A 13,025-nucleotide genomic window follows, 5' to 3' on the forward strand; every position below is an offset into this window, starting at 1 on the left:
AGTGTAGCTCTGTTCTCCGTAAAGGTTCTATAAAGAACCTTTTTTTAATGGAAAGGGTTCTTTGGAAAGGGTTCTTTATAGCACCATACAGGTTCCATTTAGAACCTTAAAAAAAGTCCATATAGCACCAAAAAGGTTCAGCCAAATAACCCTTATTTGGTACTATATAGAACCATTTGTATTTAGTGTGTGTGAAGAGTACTTACTGATAATCATGACACACAGTAAAAATAGTGAGAGAGAGAGAGAGAATGAGAGAGAGATTGAGTGAGAGAGAATGAGAGAGAGAGAATGAGAGAGAGAGAATGATGGTGAGATAATGAGGGAGAGAGGATGAGAGAGAGATAGAATGATGGAGAGAGAGGAAAGAGAGAGAATGAGGGAGAGATAATGAGAGAATGCGAGAGAGAATGAGAGAAAATGAGGGAGATAGAGAGAATGTGGGAGAGAGAGAGAGAAAATGAGGGAGAGAGCAATAATGTGGGAGAGAGAGAAAATGAGGGAATGAGGGAGAGATCTGTATGTGTTGTTGCTTTGAGTGTGAGAGGGAGACATGGAGGGATACAGAGATACAGATGGAGTTTGAGAACTTCAAGGAGAGAAGGCGTGAGAGAGAAATGGTGAGCGAGAGCTGTGTATTGTTACCTGGTGAGGCTGCAGCACAGTGAAAACTATGGAGTCTTTGCAGCATCTATAGAGAGGACAGGAAAGAGGAGAGGAGTGTGGAGTGGGTTAGGTAACACCAGGGCTGTGGCATTGGAAGAAACAGTCCTGTTCTTATCTGCTAGACCTCCTCTCTGTTCTCTGTGTTCTCAATGACTCATCTGTCTCATTATGTTTCTATGGAACACATGAGGCTTAGAGACAGACTACTTCTCCATGAATTTATCCTTCAAACACACAGAACGATCCCCGCTGTACTGCTGCTGCTGTATTTACTGCAAATATTCTGCTCTTATGTGTTGTGTGAGTTCACACATTGAATGAACTGAGAAAAACATTCCCACCAAAGCTTTGTCCTGTCCTAGACTCACAAAGAGTGTAGTCTATAGTGTAGTCTAAAGACGAATAACAATCTAGAGACTCATTCCTTATCTCCTCCCCACCTCCCACCCCTTACCTTCCTAACCAAACCCACCTCCCACCCCTTACCTTCCTAACCAAACCCACCTCCCACCCCTTACCTTCCTAACCAAACCCACCTCCCACCCCTTACCTTCCTAACCAAACCCACCTCCCACCCCTTACCTTCCTAACCAAACCCACCTCCCACCCCTTACCTTCCTAACCAAACCCACCTCCATCCTCCCTCCCCCCTCCCTCCCCTGTGGTGATATAAAGGATGTTACCTTACAAGGTCTATGACTCTCTCCCGGGAAGCCTCGCTCACCACCTCCTCATTGATGGCCAGGATCTGGTCTCCAGGCAGAAGCTTGCCGATGGACGGGCCGTCTGGGACAGCACACACACACACACACACACACACACACACACACACACACACACACACACACACACACACACACACACACACACACACACACACACACACACACACACACACACACACACACACACACACACACACACACACACACACACACACACACAGGCAGGCAGGCAGAGGAACACTTAGTCTATGACTAACGGACACACAGACAAAGACATCAAACTGACAACACTCATATATCATCTCTCTCTCTCTCTATCTCTTGCTCTATCGCTCTCTCTCTCTCTCACACACACACACACACACAGACACACACACACAGATCCCTACCTACCTGCAGAGACGGAGCGTACAATGACTGGTCTCTGGCTGCCTGCTATGAATCCGAAGCCTTGGCTGGGGTGGCGCTGGATGCAGACCTGTCGAGCTGAAGCTGGGCCAGGAGTCAGGCTACCACTGTCCATACCATCCTGGCTCTCTTCTAACATCGCAGGGCTGCACCGGGAACACACACACACACACACACACACACACACACACACACACACACACACACACACACACACACACACACACACACACACACACACACACACACACACACACACACACACACACACACACACACACAGGTTAGATACACACTTTTTATTTATTTGTGTTTGTCTATGTTTCCGTGACTCATTATGTTCCCTATGCAGGGTGTATACTGGGTAGGAAATATCCTATGTAGGGTGTATATGGGGTAGGAAATGTCCTATGTAGGGTGTATATGGGGTAGGAAATGTCCTATGTAGGGTGTATACTGGGTAGGAAATAACCTATGTAGAGTGTATATGGGGTAGGAAATGTCCTATGCAGGGTGTATATGGGGTAGGAAATGTCCTATGTAGGGTGTATAATGGGTAGGAAATATCCTATGTAGGGTGTATATGGGGTAGGAAATGTCATATGTAGGGTGTATACTGGGTAGGAAATATCCTATGTAGAGTGTATATGGGGTAGGAAATGTCCTAAATAGGTTGTAAGTCAAGTACTCTATGTAGAGAGAAATAATGTGTTTGTGTGGCCTACGTAGGGAGGAAGTGTAGTGTACCTGTCACATGTGTTTGTGTACCCCACGTAGGGAGGAAGTGTAGTGTACCTGTCACATGTGTTTGAGTACCCCACATAGGGAGGAAGTGTAGTGTACCTGTCACGTGTTTGTGTACCCCACGTAGGGAGGAAGTGTAGTGTACCTGTCACGTGTGTTTGAGTACCCCACATAGGGAGGAAGTGTAGTGTACATGTCACATGTGTTTGTGTACCCTACGTAGGGAGGAAGTGTAGTGTACCTGTCGCGTGTGTTTGAGTACCCCACGTAGGGAGGAAGTGTAGTGTACATGTCACATGTGTTTGTGTACCCTACGCAGGGAGGAAGTGTAGTGTACCTGTCGCGTGTGTTTGTGTGTCCATCCTGGACCTTGGCCATCCCCTGAGAGGAGGGAGGAGCATGGGGCGGGGTCTCACAGAAAGGAGCTCGGTCTGATTCTCAATCGTTCACCTGAGAGAGGTGGAGGATAGACAGAGAGGGGGAGTAGGGAAATAGAGAGGGGGGAGGATGAAGGGATGAGGGGGAAAGGGAATTATATATGGGATGGAGTGTAAGTGGGAGAAGGAGGGAATAACATTAGAGATTGACGGGAACAGTCACATGACTGAAGCAAATTCCAACAGAGCCTATAAGATTAAAGCCTATAAGACTTGCCGCAGAGTAAAAAACTCAATTGTTATAGGCCAGGGGTATTAAAGTCACCCTATAAGGTCTGGTATAGGCCAGGGGTTTTCAACTCTTACCCTATAAGGTCTGGTATAGGCCAGGGGTTTTCAACTCTTACCCTATGAGGTCCGGTATAGGCCAGGGGTTTTCAACTCTTACCCTATGAGATCTGGTATAGGCCAGGGGTATTAAAGTCACCCTATGAGGTCTGGTATAGACCAGGTGTATTCAACTCTTACCCTACGAGGTCTGGAATAGACCAGGGGTATTCAACTCTTACCCTACGAGGTCTGGAATAGACCATGGGTATTCAACTCTTACCCTACGAGGTCTGGAATAGACCAGGGGTATTCAACTCTTACCCTATGAGGTCTGGAATAGACCAGGGGTATTCAACTCTTACCCTATGAGGTCTGGAATAGACCAGGGGTATTCAGGTCTAAATCAGTGTCTGATTAGAGGGGAATCATCCACCTGGTGTCCCAGGTCTAAATCAGTGTCTGATTAGAGGGGAATCATCCACCTGGTGTCTCAGGTCTAAATCAGTGTCTGATTAGAGGGGAACAATGAAAAAAAGCAGTGGAACTGGCTTTGAGGTCCAGAGTTGAGTTTGAGGGGTATAGGCTATTTGTTGTTACGAAACCACCATCCATTTTCTTTCAAGCAAGCTACATTTGTAGCCCAGCCACAAAACAGCATGGCTTCTACACAAGGGCAAAAATTACTATTTTGAAGTTGAAAGATGTGATATCACAGAACACACTCTCCATCTGGGTCCCAAATGGCACCCTGTTCCCCTAGGACTCTAGTCAAAAGTAGTTCACTACATCATTCCATCTGAGTCCCAAATGGCACCCTATTCCCCTAGGACTCTAGTCAAAAGTAGTTCACTACATCACTCCATCTGGGTCCCAAATGGCACCCTATTCCCCTTGGGCTGTAGTCAAAAGTAGTTCACTACATAGAGATAGGGTGCCATTTGAGATGTGACCTATCTCCACATCTCCAACACACTCAATAGATCATGTTCTACACTGAACAAAAATATAAACACAACATGCAACAATTTCAAAGATTTTACTGAGGTACAGTTCATATAATGAAATCAGTCAATTGAAATAAATTCATTAGGCCTATGGATTTCACATGACTGGGAATACTAGATATTTAAAATATATATACTGCTCGAAAAAATAAAGGGAACACTTAAACAACACAATGTAACTCCAAGTCAATCACACTTCTGTGAAATCAAACTGTCCACTTAGGAAGCAACACTGATTGACAATAAATTTCACATGCTGTTGTGCAAATGGAATAGACAACAGGTGGAAATTATAGGCAATTAGCAAGACACCCCCAATTAAAGAGTGGTTCTGCAGGTGGTGACCATAGACAACTTCTCAGTTCCTATGCTTCCTGGCTGATGTTTTGGTCACTTTTGAATGCTGGCGGTGCTTTCACTCTAGTGGTAGCATGAGACGGAGTCTACAACCCACACAAGTGGCTCAGGTAGTGCAGCTCATCCAGGATGGCACATCAATGCGAGCTGTGGCAAGAAGGTTTGCTGTGTCTGCCAGCGTAGTGTCCAGAGCATGGAGGCGCTACCAGGAGACAGGCCAGTACATCAGGAGACGTGGAGGAGGCCGTAGGAGGGCAACAACCCAGCAGCAGGACCGCTACCTCCGCCTTTGTGCAAGGAGGAGCACTGCCAGAACCCTGCAAAATGACCTCCAGCAGGCCACAAATGTGCATATGTCTGCTCAAACGGTCAGAAACAGACTCCATGAGGGTGGTATGAGGGCCCGACGTCCACAGGTGGGGGTTGTGCTTACAGCCCAACACCGTGCAGGATGTTTGGCATTTGCCAGAGAACACCAAGATTGGCAAATTCAACACTGGCGCCCTGTGCTCTTCACAGATGAAAGCAGGTTCACACTGAGCACATGTGACAGACGTGACAGAGTCTGGAGACGCCGTGGAGAACGTTCTGCTGCCTGCAACATCCTCCAGCATGACCGGTTTGGCGGTGGGTCAGTCATGGTGTGGGGTGGCATTTCTTTGGGGGGCCGCACAGCCCTCCATGTGCTCGCCAGAGGTAGCCTGACTGCCATTAGGTACCGAGATGAGATCCTCAGACCCCTTGTGAGACCATATGCTGGTGCGGTTGGCCCTGGGTTCCTCCTAATGCAAGACAATGCTAGACCTCATGTGGCTGGAGTGTGTCAGCAGTTCCTGCAAGAGGAAGGCATTGATGCTATGGACTGGCCCGCCCGTTCCCCAGACCTGAATCCAATTGAGCACATCTGGGACATCATGTCTCGCTCCATCCACCAACGCCACTTTGCACCACAGACTGTCCAGGAGTTGGCGGATGCTTTAGTCCAGGTCTGGGAGGAGATCCCTCAGGAGACCATCCGCCACCTCATCAGGAGCATGCCCAGGCATTGTAGGGAGGTCATACAGGCACGTGGAGGCCACACACACTACTGAGCCTCATTTTGACTTGTTTTAAGGACATTACATCAAAGTTGATCAGCCTGTAGTGTGGTTTTCCACTTTAATTTTGAGTGTGACTCCAAATCCAGACCTCCATGGGTTGATAAATTTGATTTCCATTGATTATTTTTGTGTGACTTTGTTGTCAGCACATTCAACTATGTAAAGAAAAAAGTATTTAATAAGATTATTTCATTCATTCAGATCTAGGATGTGTTATTTTAGTGTTCCCTTTATTTTTTTGAGCAGTGTATATATATTTCACCTTTATTTAACGAGGTAGGCCAGTTGAGAACAAGTTCTCATTTACAACTGCGACCTGGCCAAGATAAAGCAAAGCAGTGCGACACAAACAACAACACAGAGTTACACATGGAATAAACAAACGTACAGTCAATAACACAGTAGGAAAACATCTATATACAGTCAACGAGAGCATGCAGGTCGCAGTGGTGGGTAGTATATGGGGCTTTGGTGACAAAACGGATGGCACTGTGATAGACTGCATCCAATTTGCTGAGTAGAGTGTTGGAGGCTATTTTATAAATGACATCGCCAAAGTCAAGGATCGGTAGGATAGTCAGTTTTACGAGGGTATGTTTGGCAGCATGAGTTAAGGAGGCTTTGCTGCAAAATAGGAAGCCGAATCTAGATTCAAATGGTGGTAACAGATACCTTAAGGAGAAAGGTAGGGGCATGGATCAGAAAACCAGTCAGTTTCTGGTGTGACCACCATTTGCCTCATGCAGCGCGACACATCTCCTTTGCATAGAGTAGGTCAGGCTGTTTATTGTGGCCTGTGGATGTTGTCCCACTCCTCTTCAAAGGCTGCGCGAAGTTGCTTGATATTGGTGGGAACTGGAACACGCTGTCGTACACGTCGTTCCAGAGCATCCAAAACATGCTCAATGGGTGATCTCTCTCTGGTGAGTATGCAGAATTGTGTACATATCCTTGTGACATTGGGCCGTGTATTATCATGCTGAAACATGATGTGATGGCGACGGAGGAATGGTACAACAGTGGGCCTCAGGATCTCTTCACGGTATCTCTGTTCATTGAAAGTGCCATAGATAAAATGCAATTGTGTTCATTGTCCGTAGTTAATGCTTGCCCATACCATAACCTCACCGCCACCATGGGGCACTCTGTTCACAATGTTCAGCAAACCGCTCACCCACACAACACCATTCTCGTGGTCTGTTGTTGTGAGGCCGGTTGGACGTATTGCCAAATTCTCTAAAACGATGTTGGAGGCGGCTTATGGTAGAGAAATTATCTTTGCAAAGGAGAAATGCTCAATAACAGGGATATAAACAAATTTGTGCAAAGAAATACGCTTTTTGTGCATATGGAACATTTCTGGGATATTTTATTTCAGCTCATGAAATATGGGAACAACACATTACATGTTGTGTTTATACTTTTGTTCAGTGTAGTTTCTTTCAAATCTTCTGACTCCAGATAAAGAATGTACACAGGATTGAACAGAAGAAGAGAGAGTGTGAAAGAGGATTTGAGGATGTAAACAGAGAGAGGGAGTGTTTACATGCACTGCAGGCCTTTAAAAAAAAAAATACATCTGCCAGAAAGCAAAGCACTTAAAATCTGTGTAAGGCAGAACAACTGAATGAACCTAGCTTCTAATGGCTCTAGTGACGAAGAGGCAGCTGGGGTCAACAACAACAACGACAACAACACATTCTCATTTCCAGATGCCTGCGTGGGAGTTAGAGTTAGAGGGAGGGATAGAGAGGATACACATAGATGAAGAGAGATAGAAAGAAACGGTGATATACCATTGTTTTATCCCCTTTTAGTGAGCTGCATATTCTGACAGTGTCTGCCTAAAGATGAGCCGCTGACTGGAATTTGAATGGGACAGATTGCATCTAGAGGACTAGCATCAGACACAGAGAGAGAAAGAGGTAAAAGAGAGAGAGAGATAAAAGAGAGAGAAAGAGAGAGAGAGAGCGAGAAAGAGAGAGATAAAAGAGAGAGATAAGAGAGAGATGAAAGAGAGAGAGATAAAAGAGAGAAAGAGAGAGAGATAAGAGAGAGAGAAATAAAAGAGAGAGAGATAAAAGAGAGAGAAAGAGAGAGAGAAAGAGAGAGAGAGAGATACAGGAGAGAGAGAGATAAAAGAGAGAGATAAGAGAGTGAAAGAAAGAGATAAGAGAGAGAGAGAGAGGAGAGAGAGTGAGAGAGAGAGAGATAAGAGAGAGAGAAAGGGAGACAGAGATAAGGAAAAGCTAAATGTTATTCAGATACTGATGATCCATTTTACCCACAGTGTCTGGTCTGTGGAGAGGCATCGATAAATACAGGGATGACAAGCCATCAATACATGAGCACAGATGATTCAGTGGAGTCAATGGTTGATATTTATGGTCTGTCACGTTTGTTTTTCCTGATAACGACAGAAGGGCATTGGAGGAAAATGTCACCTCTCCAATCACAGCGCAGCGTTAATGATCCCTGACTAATCTATGACAGGCGATCAATCGACGATTTATATCCATTTCAAAGATCTCTCGTCAAGGGATAGACTCATTATAGCAGTATACTAACAATTAACTAAAAGGATTATAATGTGTGTCCCAAATGACACCCTTTTCCCTTTATAGTGCACTAATTTTATAGGGGATATGGATACATTTGGGAGGAAGACATAGCATGATATCAACCTAGCTAGCACATTTGGTTTCTTGGAAGTTGTGGGAACATATGTTTTTGGTTTCACATTGGTTATGGGAATGAAGCATACGTTTCGTGACCGGTAAAACAGAACAGAAGTGAAAACTGCGCCTGTACTGGGAATGTACATTTTTTAGGTTGCAGGGAGGTTCTGAGAACATTTCTGGGAGGTTTTATTAACGTTCCGAGAATGGAAGTTCTAGGTTATTTTGATTTTTTTTCAATAACTTCCTGAAAACTTACACTGAATGTTTCAATTACATTGCTAGCTTATTTTGGCTTAACTCCAAGCATAGATAGAACACATGGAGATTAATTTTCTTAGCCCTGATCATTCAAACACATTTTTTGTTTTTTGACATGGCATCACTGAGATTCAAACCTATAATCTTCTGTTCTTTACTCATGGCATTAGTCCACAACGCCACCAGGATGGAGCTAGCATGCTATATTTCTTTCCCCATGCAAAGGTGTTAATTTTAGTCTATTCAAACAGACCGGATTTCAAAAGAATAAAACACCAATTAAGGTCAGGTGTGGCCAATTAGTGGGCACAGCCAACACATCTAAATACACTTAACAAGATAAAGGATATTGAGAGTTTTGCTCCTGTTTAAAAATAAATGTATATGTTTTTAAATAAGTCTTATGTTTTTTATAAAAAGTTTTCTAAATGTTCTTGAAGCAATTTGAGAACATGACTTTAAATAGGACCATAAGGAAACCTGTAAGAAACGTTTTGCTGGACTACTGAAATTCCCACAAAAGAACGTTGTTTCTTAATGTTCTTGGAACAATTAGAGAACATTCCCAATGTCAAACCAGTTGGAGAACATTCCTAAAACATTTCCAAAATTAACACAATGCAACAGTAAACATGTCGCCCCCCACGAATGACGCAACACCCCCCTTTGGGCCAATTGAGATATCGCGTGTGACTATCGCGTGTGACTATATTACTATAGGTCCTGCCTTGGGCCAATCAGTTTCATTTAGTAAATGCCGGATCTCTATGGCAAGACAAATCATTCAGCCAAGTTTTGTCAAAATCGGGCCAATGCTGTCTGACTTATAACGTGTGACTAGCAACTATCTATTCTCTACCATTCCCAGAAGGTTTGTGGGAAGGTTGTATGCAAAATAACCATAGGACAACCACAACCAAGAAACATGTTTCTTAAAATATTATGTGGTAGTTGGGAAGGCTTCCCTGTCAGTATACAGACTGCGTCCTCACTGGTTCCCAGCAAACAGAGAACGTTCATACAACATTAGGTAACCATACATTGTTTGCTGGGAAGTTGTTTTCAGGAACTTGTGAAACTCCTGATGTATAATGTTTGTTTTTTATGGTAATTCAGGCTGAAGTGTGAAGGTATTTAAGTCCTAACTGTTGCTTAGACTCTCTTGCTATGCTATGCTATGCTATGTATCGAGAATCACCAGCTGTTGTTGCAAAACCTACTCATATTCTGTGATTAAGCACTTGTGACTAAGTAGCCTATAGCTGTCACAATGTAATTGTTCTCTCTCTCTACCCCACTCTTTCTTTCTCTCTCGGCACCCTGCCACCTCCCACCCTCCCATCTGCATTATCGCTCTCTCTTTCTCTCTGCCAATTCTCTCTCCCCCCTCTCTCTCTTTCGGTCTTTGCTTCCTCGCCCCTCTCTCTTCCTCCTCTCTCTCCCTTTTTCTCTGCTCCCTCTTCACCATTGGGAGGGAAGGAAACCCATTCTGTTGCGTCATCATGGAGCCTCATAGGGATTGGTTATCCATCAGTGGTCTGTGACGGCTGTATACCATTATGCATGTCAATGGCTCCTCCACACATTTTACATTTTTACATTTTAGTCATTTAGCAGACGCTCTTATCCATTTCATGCATTTTTTTAATTTTGTTTTTGTACTGGCCCCCCGTGGGAATCGAACCCACAACCCTGGCGTTGCACACACCATGCTGGCATTGCAAACACCATGCTCTACCAACTGAGCCATAATGGTACCCACCCTGCCAGGGTTGGGTACCATTATGCTTGTCATATCTACTCAGCACCTCCCCTTCAGCCCATCCCTGCCAGGAGAGGGGGCAGGATTTGTGTCCTGACCAAGGAGATAGCATAAATATCCCTGCTAAGGAGAGAGAGCCCACACTTATCCTCTCCAGCCACAGACATTACTCACTGGGGCCAGAGCCCGGAGTCCAGTGGCCATTACCCCGGAGCCAAGAGCCAAGAACCCAGAACTTGGAACCTGTAATCTATTCTAGAACCTATAGAACAGGAGCCCAGTAAGTGTCAGACATGCAGTAGACAATACATCAGTCCTATATCTATGGTGAAACTTAGGGTTGCAAAGTTCTCCTAACTTTCCCAAAATTCCCTGGTTTTCCAAATATCCATGTTGGATGATTCCGGATTCCCTGCTTTATACCCCTCTGATTACAGGAATATTCTAACTGGGATTTCTGGAAAACCTTGGAATTTTTGCAACAATAAGACAGCCTGCGCACACTGAAGAACCTCTGAGTTCAGCAGGCCAGCTAAAGAAGGTCTCTGGAGTTCAACAGGCCAGCTAAAGAAGTTCTCTGGTGTTCAGCAGGCAGGCTAAAGAAGATCTCTGGTGTTCAGTAGGCCAGCTAAAGAAGATCTCTGGTGTTCAGCAGGCCAGCTAAAGAAGGTCTCTGGAGTTCAGTAGGCCAGCTAAAGAAGATCTCTGGTGTTCAGCAGGCCAGTTAAAGAAGATCTCTGGTGTTCAGCAGGCCAGCTAAAGAAGATCTCTGGAGTTCAGTAGGCCAGCTAAACAAAATATCTGGTGTTCAGCAGGCCAGCTAAAGAAGATCTCTGATGTTCAGCAGGCCAGCTAAAGAAGATCTCTGGAGTTCAATGCAGTTGTGTTCTGAATGAGTGAACCCAATCCTTTCCCTTCACAGTTTGATTGACAAATGAATTGACAAATGGATGTTTAATCACAATCCACAGCTGGCAGCCAGTGAGCTGGAGTCAGCCCATGATTCACTGAGTGTAAAGAAACAGTTTTAGGTTATTTTCTGTTCAATACCTCATGCTACAACCACTATGTTCAGTGTTCAATACCTCATGCTACAACCACTATGTTCAGTGTTCAATACCTCATGCTACAACCACTATGTTCAGTGTTCAATACCTCATGCTACAACCACTATGTTCAGTGTTCAATACCTCATGCTACAACCACTATGTTCAGTGTTCAATACCTCATGCTACAATCACTATGTTCAGTGTTCATTGACTTATGGGACTTCATCCTAGGAGTAAAGGATCGAGGCTAATACTGTGAGGAAAAGATAGGATGTGAGAGGGAGAAAGAAGAGAGAGAGAGAGACAAAGAGAGGGAGAGAGAGTGAAAGACAGAGACAGACAGGCAGGCAGCCAGAGGACACAGAAGCAGATAAACAACAATCCGGTAACAGTGATCGACCTTTAGTGAGCGAGGAAGCCCAGGAATTCTGTCAAGAACCACCTCCCGAGGGCATCAACAAGCCCGGTCGTTTCCATGGTTACCACAGCGCTAGCGCGACAGTGGGGGAGGATGATTATTATTGTTATTTGGGGCTGCTAATAATTGTCCTGTTACACAAGTGGATAATGAAAATGTGTTTCTTGCATATCCCAACTCCCCCTGAGACACCCGCATAGACTGGGTTCTCAACCAGGGTCACCATTGTACAGTGCCCCTCGAGCAATTAGGGTTAAGTGCGTTGCTCAAGGGCACAGCAACAGATTTAACACCTTGTCGGCTCCGGGTATTCCAACCAACGTCTTTCGGTTTCTGGCCAAATGCTCTAACCTCGAGGATACCTCCCACCACGATGATTATGGTGATGGTGATAAGGAGTGATGATGGTGATGAGGCGACAGCTAGGTTAGGTTACAGACGACTGGCTTCACTAGGCTGCTTCACAGACAGTCCCCCTACAGCCAGTGTGGCCAGATGCTCAAACATCCCTGAGCACCAGAGGCACAGACCAAACTAATCCATTCTGCTTTCGTACCCAGGCAGGCTGTGCCCTGTGGTGCTGCCTCAGGGGGTGGCTAACCCTTCTGTGGGGAGGCCGGAAGACTGGGAGATGGAGGAGAAATTTACCATCTCTGACCTTTTACGTTTAATACACTCTGGAATATAACATCTGTAAATTTGGCAATGGTACAACTACAGATGTCGGATCTTAATTTGACCCGTTTCGTCGCAGGAGGAAAATAATCCTGCAGCAGGAGGATTTGAATATCTGAAGAAGTATTTAGATTCGCCGCCAGGGGGTGTTTGTATACAATGCAGTACCGTACCTACATTGTACTTTAGACTGCAGGTCCACTGGCATCCAGTTCAAGTAGCCTATGTAGGCTATGTGCAGGCTACAGCGCGTCTTGTGTGAATTCTTATGTGGACTATAATAAATTAACATATTTGTAGGAGGTAGATCTATTTTCGTTAGGGAAAATCTTTTTTTTTTAATCAATGCAAGCAATAGGCAGAATAAATTATTGTTGGCCTCTGTGCCTGTGTTTTCCAGCAGTTATATCCGTGGACCCTCGCACACATTTGCCAGAGTTTGAATCCAGTCCGCTGCCCTTTGACCTTCCC

General features: G+C 44.9%; 1 protein-coding gene across 1 annotated transcript in view; it reads right to left on the reverse strand.

Moving 5' to 3' along the window:
• Nucleotides 1–13,025, reverse strand: part of LOC106604321 (FERM and PDZ domain-containing protein 3) — a 210,077-nt gene that overhangs the window by 116,856 nt on the left and 80,196 nt on the right. The window contains exons 2-5 of the mRNA XM_045719395.1: nt 2,881–2,993; nt 1,785–1,945; nt 1,355–1,452; nt 646–691 (exon numbers count right to left, since the gene is read on the reverse strand). The gene's annotated coding sequence lies outside the window, so the exon portion shown is untranslated. The remainder of the gene's footprint in view (nt 1–645; nt 692–1,354; nt 1,453–1,784; nt 1,946–2,880; nt 2,994–13,025) is intronic.

This window comes from Salmo salar, chromosome ssa05, assembly GCF_905237065.1.
Source record: "Salmo salar chromosome ssa05, Ssal_v3.1, whole genome shotgun sequence".
Classification (NCBI taxonomy): domain Eukaryota; kingdom Metazoa; phylum Chordata; class Actinopteri; order Salmoniformes; family Salmonidae; genus Salmo; species Salmo salar.